The sequence below is a fragment of the Vulpes vulpes genome, chromosome 13 (genome assembly GCF_048418805.1).
Source record: "Vulpes vulpes isolate BD-2025 chromosome 13, VulVul3, whole genome shotgun sequence".
NCBI lineage: Eukaryota > Metazoa > Chordata > Mammalia > Carnivora > Canidae > Vulpes > Vulpes vulpes.
In genome coordinates, this window is record NC_132792.1 from 83,965,636 (window position 1) to 83,982,226 (window position 16,591).

Here is a 16,591-nt window from a genome sequence, read left to right on the forward strand (position 1 = left end):
CATGCAGCCCAATATTTATAGCAGCAATGTCCACAATAGCCAAAATATGCAAAGAACCGAGATGTCCGTTGATAGATGAATAAATAAAGAAGATGTGGTATATATATAAAACGGAATGTTACTCAGCCATCAAAAAAATGAAATCTTATTATTTCCCATGATGTGGATGGACCTAGAGGGTATTATGCTAAGTGAAATAAGTCAGTCAGAGAAGGACAAATACCATATGATTTCACTCATATATGGAATTTAAGAAACAAAGCAGATGAACAAAGGAGAAGGGAAGGAAAAATAAAAGAAGATAAAAACGGAGAAAGAGGCAAGACATAAGAGACTCTTAACTGTAGGGAACAAACTGAGGGTTGCTGAAGGGGGGGTTGGTGGGGAGATGGGGTAATTGGGTGATGGGCATTAAGGAGGGCACTTGTCGTGCCTGGGTATTATATGCAACTGATGAATCACTAAATGCTACCCCTGAAACTAATAATACACACTATATGTCAACTAAATTGAATGTAAATTTAAAATTTTAAATGAAAGAAAATATGTAAAGAAAATTTGATTCACAGGTGTAGCAAGGTCTTGGACTTTCTGCACAAATGTCCTTTCTGGGATTAGCATAAATTATGCTATTAAATATGAAACATAAGTAACAGTTGTAGAAAAGTTTAAGTTAAAACATTATTACATGACTGAAATGGTAGTATAGAGAACTTCAAAACTACCTCCTCCCCCGCCCCATCTAAAGCAATGATTAAGCTAGCAAAATCTGTCAGAATTAACTTTTTGGATCCCTGTAATATAATTTAAAAACTTATGACAACTGGGGAATGATTAAAGAAGAAAGAAACTACTGAAATTCAATAAGAGATAATGGTGGCATTTTTCTCTACCTGCCTATGATCCTCCTGCCCCAGCATGGCAGTAACCAGGAATCCATAATGCAGCTTGCTTGAACCAGTGGGAGCAGAGTGGGCCTTGTTATCAGAGGATTGTGTTTGTGGGCTTTGATCTGTCTGAGGATTGGCCCCAGGGAGGCTGGGGCAGGAGTAGGGAGCAGATAAACTGTTTTTCTACCTTGGAGCTTTCTCAGGGCTGGATGGCCTCCTATGTAGTATTTGTCAAATACGTTCAAAGGCATATACACTAGCAGAAGCCACCCACCAAAGGGCAAGCAGCAGACCAAAAAGCCAGGGAAGGATAAGGAAAATTAAACAACACATTCTAAACCACTAACGGATCAAAGAAGAAATTGCAAGAGAGAGTAGGAAAGTATTTTGAGACAAATGAAAACAAAAACACAATATAGCAAAACTTACGGGTTGCAGGGAAAGCAGTGCTCAGAGAGAAATTTATAACTATGGATAGTGACATTAAAAAGGAAGGTAGAGGGATCCCTAGGTGGCGCAGCGGTTTAGCGCCTGCCTTTGGCCCAGGGTGCCATCCTGGAGACTCGGGATCGAGTCCCACATCGGGCTCCCAGTGCATGGAGCCTGCTTCTCCCTCAGCCTGTGTCTCTGCCTCTCTCTCTCTCTCTCTCTCTCTCTCTCTCTCTGTGACTATCATAAGTAAATAAAATTTTTTAAAAAAGGAAGGTAGATCTCAAATCAATAACTTAACTGTCCACCTTTAGGAACTAGAAACGGAAGAGCAAACTAAAACCAAAGCTAGCAATAAGGAGGAAATAATCAAGATTAGTATAGAGATAAATGAAATAGAGAGTAGAAAAACAAATAGGTTAAAAATTAGTTCTTTGAAAAGATCAACAAAATTTAAAATCTAAGGAAAAAGATTTAAATTACTGAAATAAGAAAGTACCAACTTTACAGAAATAAAAGGATTATAAAACAATACTATGAAAACTTGTACATCACAAATGAGATAACCTAGACAAAATGAACAAACTCCTAGAAACAACACACTACCAAAACTGACTAAAGAAGAAATAGAAAATCTCAATAGCCTATAGTAAGCAAAGAGATTAAATCAGTAACCAAAAACCTGCCAACAAAGAGAATCCCAGGATGGTGACCTCTACCAAATATTTAGAAAATTAAACCTAAGCTTTCCTCAAATGCTTTTAAAAAGTAGTAAAGGAAGAAACACTTCTAAACCTGTTCTATGAGGCCAGCATCACCCTGATACCAAAGCCAGACAAGGACATTGCAAGAAATTGAAAATGATAGACTAACATCCCCAATGAATATAGACTAAAAATTCCTAAACTAAATGCTAGCAAACTGAACCCAGTAGCATAATGAACATATTATACATAATGACCAAGTGGGATTTATCCCAGAAATGAAAGGGATAAGAAAATCAGTCAATTCAAAACACTACATTAATAGAACAAAGAAGGAAGAAAAACCTCTCAATCACCTCAATTGATGGAGAAAAATCATTCGATGAAATCCAATATCTTTTCACCATAAAAACACTCAACAGACTAGGAATAGAATGAACTTCTTCAAAATGGCAATGGGTATTTCTGAGAAACCCCACAGCTAACATCATACTCGATGAAAAACTGAAATCTTTGCTGTTAATCTCAGGAACAAGACAAAGATGCCTACTTTTGCCACTTATATTCAAAATTTTACTGATTACTTCTATCCAGAATAATTAAGAAGAAAAAAGAAACAAAAGATATCCAATTATAAAGAAGGAAATAAAACTATCTATGTTCACATATGACATTATCTTATATAAAATCCTACAATATCCTTATATAAAAACTATTAGAGCTAATAGATAAATTCAGCAAGTTGCAAGACTCAAGATCACACAAAAATCAGTTGTATTTCTACACACTAGCAATGAACAATCTAAAGAGAAATTAAGAAAGCAATTGCATTTTTACAATAGCATTAAAAGAATAAAATAGTTCAGAATAAACTGAAAAGGTATAAGACTTGTACACTGAAGACCACAAAACATTGTTGAAAGAAATTCAAGAAGACCTAGGTAAATGCAAAGTCATCTGTGTCCATGGGTTAGAAGACTTAATACTGATGGGGCACCTGACTGGCTCTTGATTTTTGGCTCAGGTCATGATCTCAGGGTTGTGAGATACAGCCCTGCATCAGGATCCATGATCAGCCATAAGTCTGCGTAAGATTCTCTCTCTCTCTCAAATAAATGCATCTTTAAAAAAAAAAAAAAAAGGCTAAATACTGTTAAGATGGCTGTCCTCCCCAAAGCAATTTGCCGATCCATTGCAATTCCTATCAAAATTCCAAAAGCCTTTTTTTTACAGCAATGGGAAAGCCAATCCTGAAGCTCATACAGATTTGCAGAGCACCCTACATAGCCAAACAATATTGAAAAAGAAGAGAAGAGTTGCAGTATTTATATTTATCAGTTTTAAGACTACAAAGCTACAGTAATCAAAATAACGTGGTAATAGCCTGAAGATATTCTAGAAGTAAAGGTATACAGGAGATCATATTCTTCTTATACATCATGGAATAGAATTTAGACTTTAGAAATTACCTATACATCTATTTTTCAACAAGTCTATCAAGACCATTCAATGGGAAAAGAATAGCCTCCTGAAAAAATTGTACTGAAACAACTGGATATTGAAGTATAAAAGGAGGACAATGGACCTTTATCCCACCTCATATGCAAGAGTTAATGCAAAATGGTCTGAAGACCTAAATATAAGAGTGTTTAAAACTACCAAATTCTTAGAAGAAAAAATAGGAGTAAATCTTTATAACCTTAGATTTGGCAACGATTTCTTACATATAATGTCAAAAATATATTTGAGAAAAGAACAAAAAACATAAATTGAACTTCATCAACGGTAAAAAACTTCCATGCATCAAAGGACACAGACAACAAAAAAGGAAAAGCCACAGTAGCAGAGAAGATATTTGTAAATAATATATCCGATCATGGTCTAGGACTAAAATATGTAAAGAACTCTTATAACTCAACAACTAAAAGACAAATAAACCAATTCAAAAGGTGCCAAAGACTGGAAGAGACATCTCTCTGGAGCAGATACGGAGATATATGAAAAGATGCTCAACATCAATAGTCATTAGGGAAATGTAAATTAAAACTACGATGAGATACAAATTCACACCCACTGGGATGGCTATAACAACAAAGGGAAATAACCAGTGTTGGCAAGGGTGTAGAGAAAGTGAAATATTCATACACTGCTGGTTGGAACATAAAATGATACAGCTGTCTCTCAATAAGTTAAACATTACTCTACCACCTAGCAATTCTACTCCCGGGGTGTGGGGGGTGGGGGGAAGAATTGAAAACAGGAGTTCAGAGAAAAACTTGTACACAAATGCTCAAACAGCACTATTCTCAATAGATCAAAATTGGAAACAACTCAAATGTTCATGAGCTAATGAACGAATAAACAAAATGCTGCAGCCATAAGAAGGAATGAAGTACTGATAAATGTCACAACATAGATGAACATAGAAAATATGGTGAGTGAAGGAGCCAGACAGAAACAGCAACATATTGTGTGATTCCATTCAAATGTAATATCCAGAATAGGCTCTATCTTTATTCATAGAGATAGAAAGTAGATTAGTGATTTCTTGGGGTTGGGGGTAGTGGGTAATGGGAGTGACTACTTAAAGGGTGTTGTGTCCTTTTGAAGGTGATGAGAATGCTCAGGAACTCAATGGTCATGATGGATGCCAAACATTGTAAATGTACTGAAAGCCACTGAACAACACACTTTAAAGTGGTTAAAGTGGTGAATTTCAAGTTATGTGACTTTAAACATGATAAAAATAATAATTATTCAAATGGTAATTTATAGACATTGTCTGTACTTCATTGAGTGTCACATTTTTCTGAAAGTGACCATCAAAATGCACAGATAATAGCTTGCCTTAAAGGAATGTTATTTATGTTTTATCAATATTCAATTGCAGTTTTTAGGGTAAAACTGCAATTTTTTGCAGTTTGCAAAGAGGTAACCTCTTTGGTTAGGTTCATTCCTAGGTATCTGATGCTTTTGGGTGCAATTGTAAATGGGATTGACTCCTTAATTTCTCTTTCTTCACTCTCCTTGTTAGTGTATCGAAATGTCACTGACTTCTGGACATTGATTTTGTATCCTGCCACACTGCTGAATTGCTGTATGAGTTCTAGCAATCTTGGGGTGGAGTCTTTTGAAAGAAATTGAGGAAGACACAAAAAGATGGAAAAACATTCCATGCTCATGAATTGGAAGAATTAGTACTTTGAAAATGTCTATGCTACCCAGGGCAATTCACATGTTCAAGGCAATCGCTATCAAAATACCATGGACTTTCTTCTGAGAGTTGGAAGAAATCATCTTAAAGATTTGTGTGGAATCAGAAAAGACCTTGAATAGCCAAGGAAATATTGAGAAAGAAAACCAAAGCTGGGAGCATCACAATGCCGGATTTCAAGTTGTACTACAAAGCTGTGATCATCAAGACAGTGTGGTACTGGTACAAAAACAGACACATAGATCATTCACCCATTTTGAGTTTATCTTTGGTCTGGTGTAAGAGAATGGGTCTTGTTTCATTTTTCTGCACGTGGCTGTCCAATTTTCCCAGAACCATTTATTGAAGAGACTGTCCTTTTTTCCAGTGGACAGTCTTTCCTGCTTTGTCGAACGTTAGTTGACCATAGAGTTAAGGGCCCATTTCTGGGTTCTTTATTCTGTTCCATTGATCTTTTTTTTTTAATCCATTTATTCATTTATGATAGACAAAGAGAGAGAGAGAGAGAGAGAGAGAGAGAGAGAGGCAGAGACACAGGAGGAGGGAGAAGCAGGCTCCATGCCAGGAGCCCAACGCAGGACTCGATCCCAAGACTCCAGGATCGCGCCCTGGGCCAAAGGCAGGTGCTAAACCGCTGAGCCACCCAGGGATCCCCGAAAGATCTAAATGTGAGACAAGATTCCATCAAAATCCTAGAGGAGAACACAGGCAACACCCTTTTTGAACTCGGCCACAGTAACTTCTTGCAAGATACATCCACAAAGGCAAAAGAAACAAAAGCAAAAATGAACTATTGGAACTTCATCAAGATAAAAAGCTTCTGCACAGCAGAAGAAACAGTCAACAAAACTAAAAGACAACCTACAGAATGGGAGAAGATATCTGCAAATGGCCTACCAGATAAAGGGCTAGTATCCAAGATCTATAAAGAACTTATTAAACCCAACACCCAAGAAACAAACAATCCAATCATGAAATGGGCAAAAGACACAAAGAGAAATCTCACAGAGGAAGACATAGACATGGCCAACACGCACATGAGAAAATGCTCCACATCACTGGCCATCAGGGAAATACAGATCAAAACCACAATGAGATACCACCTCACACCAGGGAGGATGGGGAAAATTAACAAGCCAAGTAACAACAAATGTTGGAGAGGATGTGGAGAAAGGGGAACCCTCTTGCACTGTTGGTGGGAATGGGAACTGGTGCAGCCACTCTGGAAAACTGTGTGGAGGTTCCTCAAAGAGTTCAAAATAAACCTGCCCTATGACCCAGCAATTGCACTGCTGGGGGATTTACCCCAAAGATACAGATGCAGTGAAATGCTGGGACACCTGCCCCCCGATGTTTATAGCAGCAATGCCCACAATAGCCAAACTGTGGAAGGAGCCTCGGTGTCCATCGAAAGATGAATGGATAAAGAAGATGTGGTCTATGTATACAATAGAATATTACTCAGCCATTAGAAATGACAAATACCCACCGTTTGCTTCAACATGGATGGAACTGGAGGGTTTATGCTGAGTGAAATAAGTCAATCGGAGAAGGACAAACATTATATGGTCTCATTCATTCGGAGAATATAAAAAACAGTGAAAGGGATTATAGGGGAAAGGAGAGAAAATGAGTGGGAAAAATCAGAGAGGGTGACAAACCATGAGAGACTCCTAATTCTGGGAAACAAACAAGGGGTAGTGAAAGGGGAGGTGGGCAGGGGAATGGGGTGACTGGGTGATGGGCACTGAGGGGGGCACTTGATGGGATGAGCACTGGGTGTTATACTATATGTTGGCAAATCGAACTCCAATAAAAAATATACAAAAAAAAAAAAAAAAAAGAAGAAAGAAAGAAAGAAAAAGAAAAAAAAGAAAATCCGGAAGAAAATATTCAATTGCAAATGCTTGGAAGCCAGTCAGTGTAGTAACATCTTTGTATTTTTCACAAGTTGATTTTAACATCCTTAAAGTAAAATGCTTCATGAAGAGGAAAGAGGCCCCCTTAATGCATGAAAGCCTCAAATCCCCAAGATGCACAATGACAAGCAGCACGACCACTGTAATAATTTAAATTCTTGTGCACCTTCCCTGAACCATGCACATTCATCATTTCTAATCTTTACAACAATTCTGCAACGTGGGTACCACAGGGTACCATGCCATGGGGGGTCGGTGGGGGATGACAGTAGGTCAGCTAATACCAAGAGTGTGTTAAAATGAGAATATTCTAGATGATAATCCCAATATATCCTTGAACATTTTAACTGAAAACATATAAGTGTACATTTACTCATTAGTTTTTTCATAAGGAACTAGAAACTCCTTTGCCCATCGGTTCATCTATTTCTTTTGTACATCTCACTTATAACACATGACCCAGTTTCCCAATTTCCAGTTTGGTCTTTCTTCAAAGAGAAGGGAGAACTTCGAAACACTTATGAAATCATTAAAGCTCAGATTCTTTCTGCGTCGTTATGTCCCACCAGCCCAGCCAGCAACTCACAGTTGTCTTATTTACACCTCACTCAACAGGAACATTTTCATTCCCTTTTTGTACTGTCTTCCCGATGCATTCAATGTGGATTTCATGGAGACAATTCTCTTTTAAAATTTTTTAAGTCATTATTTTGTTTATTAATTTTCTCTTTTCTATCATTTTAAAAATCAGCTCTGAAGTCATTTATATAATGACAATAAAAAGAAGAGAAAGCATAAATAAGGGTGGGAATTAAAACAACTTTGCAATGGGCATTCGGTCAGTTGGTGGCAGTGGAAGTGCTGAGTGTACCAGAGAGTAAGCCAAAGTCACACTTCTCAGACTTGAATGTGTGCACGAGCCACCCAGAGAGAGATCCTACTGAAATGCAGATTCTGATTCAGCAGGTCTGGAATGGGACCTGGGATTGTACATTTCTAACAAGCTTCCAGGTGACACAGTGCCACTGGTCACAGTCCCCCGCTCTGACAAGCAAGGTGCTGAAGCAGGCCGTGGCATCAGCCCGAGTATCTTCTGGAGGGAATGGGAGAGTCCATGAATGCAGATCGCTGAGAAGTGCCGGTCGGCTGTAAAAGCTTCTATTCATTATATAAGTGCAGAAGCTGAACACAGAGGCTGAAGGACGTAGCCAAAGAGGGCAAGTGGGCAGTGGGTGAGCAGGGACTCAAGCAGATCTGCTTGGCTCCAAGGACTGCTGGAGGTCCTGCACAAGATGCCCGGGAAGGGCTGTAGGCAATGATGGCAGCTCTGCCCAGCCTGCTCAGAGGAAACAGCAAAAAGGAGAAACAGTTTTCGGGGCAAGATTGGTGACTTTCTGCATCTTATACATATCATTATATGGGTCAGATAAAGATGAGAGACTTCACATTCTCTTCCTTAAATGTATGTATTGTCGCAAACATTTGAGGCTTGCAGAGTTCCTATGGGTTTTTAATTATTTTTATCACCACAATTTTGTTCAATATCCTGGTGCTCTTCGAGTGAATTGCAACTGGAAAGTTAACTTATTGGCTCCCTGTTGCCTGGAAAACTGATCAGAAGCTAGGCACAAATCAACAACTGGGCATTGTACAGTGATGTTAGTGCCTACATCATTCCTTAGAAGAAAGGTTGTTCCAGAAATAGAAAGTATTGTTGTTGGTTGTTTTCTTTTTTTCAATCAGGCTGCTCATTTGAATTCATATTCACTGCTTTATTATGCTGAAAATTGCACATGACTGCTTTGGATCTCTGGCTCAATAATCACTTTGATGTTTTATTTATTGATGCAAAAAAGGGACTTGCCTTTTAAGTTTGTTATCTCTCATTTCAATGGAATTTTTCAAAGTATTAAGAAGCTAGCTCCATAGTAGTGTCTACCCAGTTTGGAACTGGCACAAGATTCTGAAGTGTTATTGGTACCCCTGGGTGTTTCCTACCATTTAGTTTCAAGCTAATAAGGAAATGCAGAGGTTGACTAGAGTTTGCTGTGAATACTGTAGATAGACATTTGTACTGGAACACACTCAAAGAAGTTTCTTTAGAGAATGCATTTTATCGTACCAGAGACTTTGTTTTTTTGGCTATTGAAATGATCTGTATTTGGAAATCAGAGCTATTTCTCATCTTTGACCAACTCTTTTGTGAAGTCTGAACTTCCATGTTTATGGAATCTGTCTGTGACATTATTCAGTTTTTACCATGGCAAAAAAAAAAAAAAACCCACAAAAAATAATTTTAAAAAGTCTAGAAAAAGCCAAGGAAGAAACAATATAAAATATAACACTATTTTTGGAGAAATGCCTATTCAAGTCCTTCATCCATTTTGAAAATTGAGTTATTTCTTTTGTGTTTGGCTATTGAGTTGTAGTGGTTCCTTATACCTCATATTTCTTGGGTATTAACCCCTTGTCAGATACATGATATTTTCTCCCATTCCATAGGTTGCCTTTTTATTCTATTGATTTTGGTGTGCAGAAGTGCTTTGGTTTGATATATACTCATTTGTTTATTTTTCCTCTTGTTGCCTTTGCTTTTGGAGTCATATTCAAGAAATCATTGCCAAGACCAATGTCTGTGAAGCTATACTTTTGTTTTTTTTTTTTCATAGAAATCTTACAGTTTCAGGAGTTTAAGCTTCTAATTTATTTTGATTGGATTTTAATGATGCAGAATCCAATTTCATTCTTTTGGGTGTGGATATACAGTTTTCCCAACACCATTTGTTGAAGAGACTGTTCCCATGTATTCTTAATACCCTTGTCAAAGATCAATTGACTTTATAAATGTGAGTTTATTTCTGGGCTCTCTATTTTGTTCTACTGATGTATGTCTTTATGTCAATGCCATACCGTTTAATTACTATAGCTTTGTAATATATTTTGAAATCAGGGAGTATGATGCCTCCAGTTTTGTTTTTCTTTCTTAAGATAGCTTTGGTTCTTCAGAGTCCTTTGTGGTTCCATATAAATTTTAGAATTATTTTTTCTATTTCTGCAAAAAAATGCCATTGAGATTTTGAAAGAATTACATTGAATCTATAGATCTCTCTGGGTAGTATGGACATTTCAACAACATGAATTTGTCCAGTTCATGAACATGGATGTGTTTCCATTTATCTATGTCTTCTTTAATTTCTTTCATCAATGTTTTGTAGTTTTCAGTGTACAAACCTTTGACTTTTTTAGTTAAGTTCATTCTAATGTGAAAAGCAAACTATGGAATTGGAGAAAATATTTGCAAACTATGTATATGATAAGGGAGTAATAAAAAAATATAAGGAACTCTTATTACCCAAGAGCAAGTATACATATGTATATATGTATATATGCATATATACATATATATACATATATCCTGATTATACAATGAATAATGAAAATAATTATGCACAATGACTAAGGGGAATTTATTTCAGGTACGCAAGTCTGGTTCAATATTTGAAAATCAATAAATACAAATCATCATATCAATAGGGTAAAAAAGAAAAATCACAATGAGCACATCAATAGGTGTAGGTGCAGTAAAAATATTTAACAAAATCCAACAACCATTCATGATAAAGATTTTCACTAAACTAGGAATAGAGGACTTAATTAAGTCCCCAACTTGATAAAGACTATCTATAAAAACTGACAGCTAACATCATACCTAATGGTAAGAAATGGAAGCGTTCCCACTAAAATCACGTACAAGGCAAGCATATCCCCCCTCATCATCACTTTTCAATATCATACTAGAAGTTCTAGCTAATGCAAAAAGGCAAGAAAAGGAAACAAAAGGTATACAGATTAGGAAGGAAGAATAAAACTGTTCACAGCTGCCATGATCATTTATGTAGAAAATCTAAAAGAATCAACAAAAAAACCTTTCAGAACTAATAGGTGATTATAGCAAGATTTGCAGGACAAAAGTCAATCACTTACCTATATACTAGCAATGAGCAAGTGGAATTTAAAATTAAAAACACAATACCATTTTTTAAAAAAAGATTTTATTTATATACTCATGAGACACACACACACACAGAGAGAGAGAGAGAGGCAGAGACACAGGCAGAGGGAGAAGCAGGCTCCATGCAGGGAGCCTGATGCAGGACTCGATCCCGGGTCTCCAGAATCACACCCTGGGCCAAAGTCGGCCGAACCTCTGAGCCACCCGGGCTGCCCCACAATACCATTTACATTAGCACCCTAAAAACTAATACTTAGCTATAAATGAAACAAAATACGTACAAGATCTATATGAGGAAAACTACAAACCTCTGATGAAAGAAATATGGTAACTACATAAATGAAGAAACATTCCACATTCATGGATAGGAAGACTCAATATTTTCAAGAACTCAGTTATTCTCAACTTGATCTTAGGTTCAATGTATTCCCAATCAACATCTCAGCAAGTTAATTTGTGGATATTGGCAAACGGGTTCTAAATTTATATAGAGGGACAAAAGACCCAGAATAACCAACACAATATTGAAGAGGAACAGTTGGAGGGCTGACAACCCTGAACTCTAAGATTTACTTTAAAGTTACGGTCATCAAAACAGTATAGTATTGGCAAAAGAATAGACAAATAGATCAATGGAAAAGAAATAGACCCACATTGTTGTACTCAACTGATCTTTGACAAAAGAACAAAGGCAACACAATGGATCAACAAATTATGGGGAAAAGTGGACACCCACATCTGAAAAGTTAATTTAGACACAGACCTTTCACCCTTTACAAAAATTAACTCAATACGAATTGTAGACCTAAATGTAAAACACAAAACTCCTAAAAGACAACATAGTAAAGAGCCCTAGATGACCTTGGGTATGGCAAAGACTTTTTAGATACAATATCAAAGACATGATACATGAAAACAATAAGATGGACCTCATTAAATTAAAAACTTCTGCTTTGTGAAATACAATGTCAATAAGAAGACAAGCTGCAGACTGGGAGAAAATATCTACCAAATAAACATCTGATAAAGAACTGCTATTCACAATATATAAAGAATCTTTAAAATCCAACAATAAGAAAACAGCCCAATTTTAAAATGGGGTAGAGACCTGAAGGGACACCTCAGCAAAGAAGATGTATGGATTGGAAAGGAAAATAAGCACATTAAAAGATGCTCTGTATCATATGTCATCAGGGAAATGAGATACCACTGCACACCTATTAGGAAAGACAACACTAAATGCTGGTGCAAAACTATGGAGATAGTAAAAAAAGATCCAAGGTTGCCAGGGGTTGGTGGAGTGAAGTGGGGAGGGATCAATATCTAATGACCACAGGCAGACATGGCCTTACCGGGACGATGTGCTAAGTCAGGGCCAAGATGAAAGCTAGCCTGCTTGAAAAATTCACTAAAACACACTTCAGCCCCAAAGAGTGCAGACACTCGTACACATACTTCCACCCAAAGGATGTCTCACACTGCACAACGTGCTTCTCCTAAGGAGTTTCACTGAGTGCATTACATCTCTCTCCAGCTTGACCCAAGCTGCTCAAATGTCTGTCCCTTGAGCTTTAAATATCCAGTGTGTGCTCCTGTGTGCCAAAGACCATTATGAAGGCACCTTCACTCACTGGTCTGGAGACCTTGGACCAGGAAAGATCTGGATGGAGTCCTCTTGGGCCGGCTGAGGAACCGAGGGTCACTGAAGCCTGACAATGTCTGGAAGTTGAAAATGCCCACTTGATGCAAAGAGGGCATGCACTGTTCTGTCCAGATGGTTTCCGAAGCCTTCTGAGAGGAAGGAGGCTCCCTCAGCTTCCCCAAGCCTGATCCAGAGGGTAATGATTGGAAGTTCCACTCTCAAAGTTAAAAGCAGAGACTGACACTGCCCTAGTTTCCACTCTCTCTCCCCTGAAATCCGGGACTCACATATGTTTCACCAGCTTTGCTGTATCTCCACATGTTCTGGAAGGGTGGGTGATAAAGTCCCCAAAGAAAAACTGGCTTGTTTGTGGGGAGTTAGGACAAGCACGCTGCAAACCATAACCAGATTTTTCAGCAAGAATTCAAAACTGTAAAGAATTCACTACAACCATGCAAGGTTGTAGTGAAGATGAAACGAGTTAATGAATGTGAAGAACCAGTTATGATGTCACATATTCAGTGTGCATTCAAGAAACGGCTGCGGGGCTGGGGGAAGTCAGGCTGAAATTCTGGAGCGTGAGAAGAACGACTCCATAAAAGCTCTTTGATTCCCTAATCCCTGACCTCAGGGAGCTTCACCTTTATCATTTATTAACATGAAATTAGTGATGCCTTTTTGGTCTTCTCTGGAGCCAGTTGAAGTTTACAAGGAATTTAATGCTCTATTTGCTAGCCTTATTTCAAGATTTTACCAATTGGTCAAATTTAATCTGGAACATGTAGTAGGAAAGAAGATTTGCACATTGATGAAATATACATATAATTAAAAACCAGAAGGATCTTCACACTGACAAAGGGTGGAAACAGCGTTGAGGTGGATATGGACGCCCGCTGGAATTGGATACGGACTGCCTCTCTTTCTACATAAGTGGCATGAAACCCTACAAAGAATGCTATTTCTTTTTAAAGGACCATCGTACTTGTCTTGCTGTGCTCTCTGATATTGGGAAGAGAATTCATTTCAAAAGCTTAATTTATGCAAAGGGCTTTTAAGGCAAAGTGGCCTTATGTGTTACTAAGGTGTCTTATTTCCAGGGATCGCAAGGCAGTAATGGAGTAAGAGAACTGTCTTCTTGCCTAATGCGAGTTTCCCCTGCCAAGCTGCTTGTTTCTAATACAACGCAATATACTCTCTTCTGCTTCAAGACAACACACTCTTTACAGGAACCTTTTTTTCTTTGAATGCTCTAATTAGTTGCTCTGAGTTGAGAATACTATGAGGCTGATTATTCTTTCATGTAAGTGATGCTGGGACTCAGATGTAACATAGCTCCATTTCCCAAATAAATTGGAGGATAAAACTGCAACATGCAACAGATATTTCCATTTTTCAGTCTATGAGGTATCTTAATGTTTCAAACTGATTCCCGGGCAGTCGTATTACCCAGGGCCCAGCCTGTGAGAATGTGGACTGTGTTATTTAGGGAACAGAAAGACATTCTGCAAATGAGCTTTCTTAATACACGGCGTCCCTCACTTGTTTATTATAACCTTGATTTTCTGAAGGTCACGCCCTATCAATAGTCCTCTGTATTGGCCTCATCTGCTGCAGAAAAATGTCTGAGCCTCCAGTGCCTGAAGTCCTTGGCAAGTACAATTCCTGAACTGCTGAGGATCTTTCTCAGATTTTCGTATCACTCGAGAAGGAGAGACTTCATGGGGAAGGGAAAGGCTGAAGCAGTTCCTAAGGAGCAAAGCTGCCAGGTGCCCCTCCAGCTCAGGAGGATGAAGAGGCAGCTAGTAGGTGACAAGGCTTGGGGGCACGGGGCTGCAAAGTGCTGCTCTCTCTGCTCCCAAATCCTCTGGCCTCTGGATTCTAACGTAATAGCTATACCGGATTGATTAAGTCAAGGGGACATGGAGTTGCTCGGGTGGTGTTCCACAGGGCATAGGGGTCATAGAGGTGGTGGTATAGCAGATGTCAGAAACCAAGAGACCAGAATGAATCCATGGAAACCACGGGAGGCCACGGGTCATATCCCACAACCTGTCGCCCAGGGAGCTGTGCAGTTGAGTAAAGGAGATGTGTGTTTGCCCGGTGTGGCATCTCTTGTGGGTACAACTGGGCGTCAGTTGGGTACCCCCTGGAGAAACGTGGTTGTGTCAAGCGTCCACTTCATCAGGCCTCAGCCAACGTTGAAGTTGAAGTCATAACCAGTAGTTTGTTTTTTTTTTTCTCATGATAGTGTTACTTCTACCTACTGAAACACCAGGGAGATGGGGTTGTGAAAACATAGGAGCCCCACGGACACTCAGAGATGGTTTGTTTGCCCTGTGAGCCCAAAACTCTTGGATCATTACAGGGCTTTAAAGAATTCAACTAGTATTTTAGGACATATGATTCTCTTACTTGAGAATGCTTACACATTTTGTCAAGAATCTAGATCAGTGAGAAACATTTATCCAAGCTACTTTTATTGTTCTTCACGCAGATATATTCTTATGAAAGATGTTTGGATTCACAAAAGCTTAGATGTCTTGAGAAGGCCAGAAAAATCTGTGTCAAGTAGAGAAATTGTGTCAGAGTGGGTTCCTCTCTGTGTATTTCCACCCACCATCCCTACTCCCCCAATACCCTCAGGACGGTCTGCATTTTCTTTTGAGGACAGTATCCAGAAATGCCTCGTTAGATGCTGTTGGTTTTGGCACTCCATTGCTACGTGCCTGATTTAAGTCTTATAGGGATGGCGGGGTTACCATTTTAAAATATAATATTGCAATATGTGTGTGGACTACTTAACATAATCTTTGCTTTCAAGATATATTTAAAGAGTTGGTGGGATGGAGAATGGCTCTTCTATTATTGTGAAAGCTTTCCCTTCAACCAGGAACCACAGGTCTTATGTTCCAGTCGTTTTTACAAGATGTGTGTAAAGCCTTGTGGAGGATGCCCTGACCCTCAGCTCCTCTTGCAGGGATTCCGGGCACCGGGCACTGCTAAGAGTTACATTAGTGGGCTGCCACAGGACCGGGACCCCCTGATGGACTGTTCAGGATGGCAGGATGGACATCACCTGGATGTCACAGGCACTGGGCACCTAAGCAGATGACCAGATTTGTCATGTCTGCACAAATTACCTTTATTCCACACTGAGTGATGGGGGCTCCAGGAAACTCCTTTCTGAGTCCAGGGTCCACCTGGATTTTACAAGGTTCACCCAAGGAACAACTTTCTGACCCTGACCATCATCAGCCTACTACCCAGGAAAACAGGAAGTCTAGTTCCAGGCCAGGGAAGTCTAGTTCCAGGACAGGGAAGTCTAGAAGAACCATCTTTTATTTACGTACTTCTTTCACCAAACCCAGTTTTCACAAGTGGAACTATCTGCTATTAACTTACTGACCCTTATTTGCATTAACATGACATAACCAAGACAAGATGTGATACACGTGGGTGATACAGCAAGCAACAGGCATATATCGGTGTGGATGATTTGTGAGTAAATTATACCAGCCATTCTCTGTAGTGATGTATAGTGTATCAGGAAGTGCTATGACCCCACGAATATCGTGTTATCTCTAAGACATAAACACATACATTACATACATGTTAATATCTACATATTTGGATATACGTGTGTGTGTGTGTGTGTGTGTGTGTACGTAGTGTACTTTTTAAAAGTGTGAGTAGCTAAGTCTAGGTGAGTGCCTGTGAATTCAATAGCTATAAATCTATCACTTTTATGGCAAATCACTGAGGTATTCTTTAGCAGTGAACA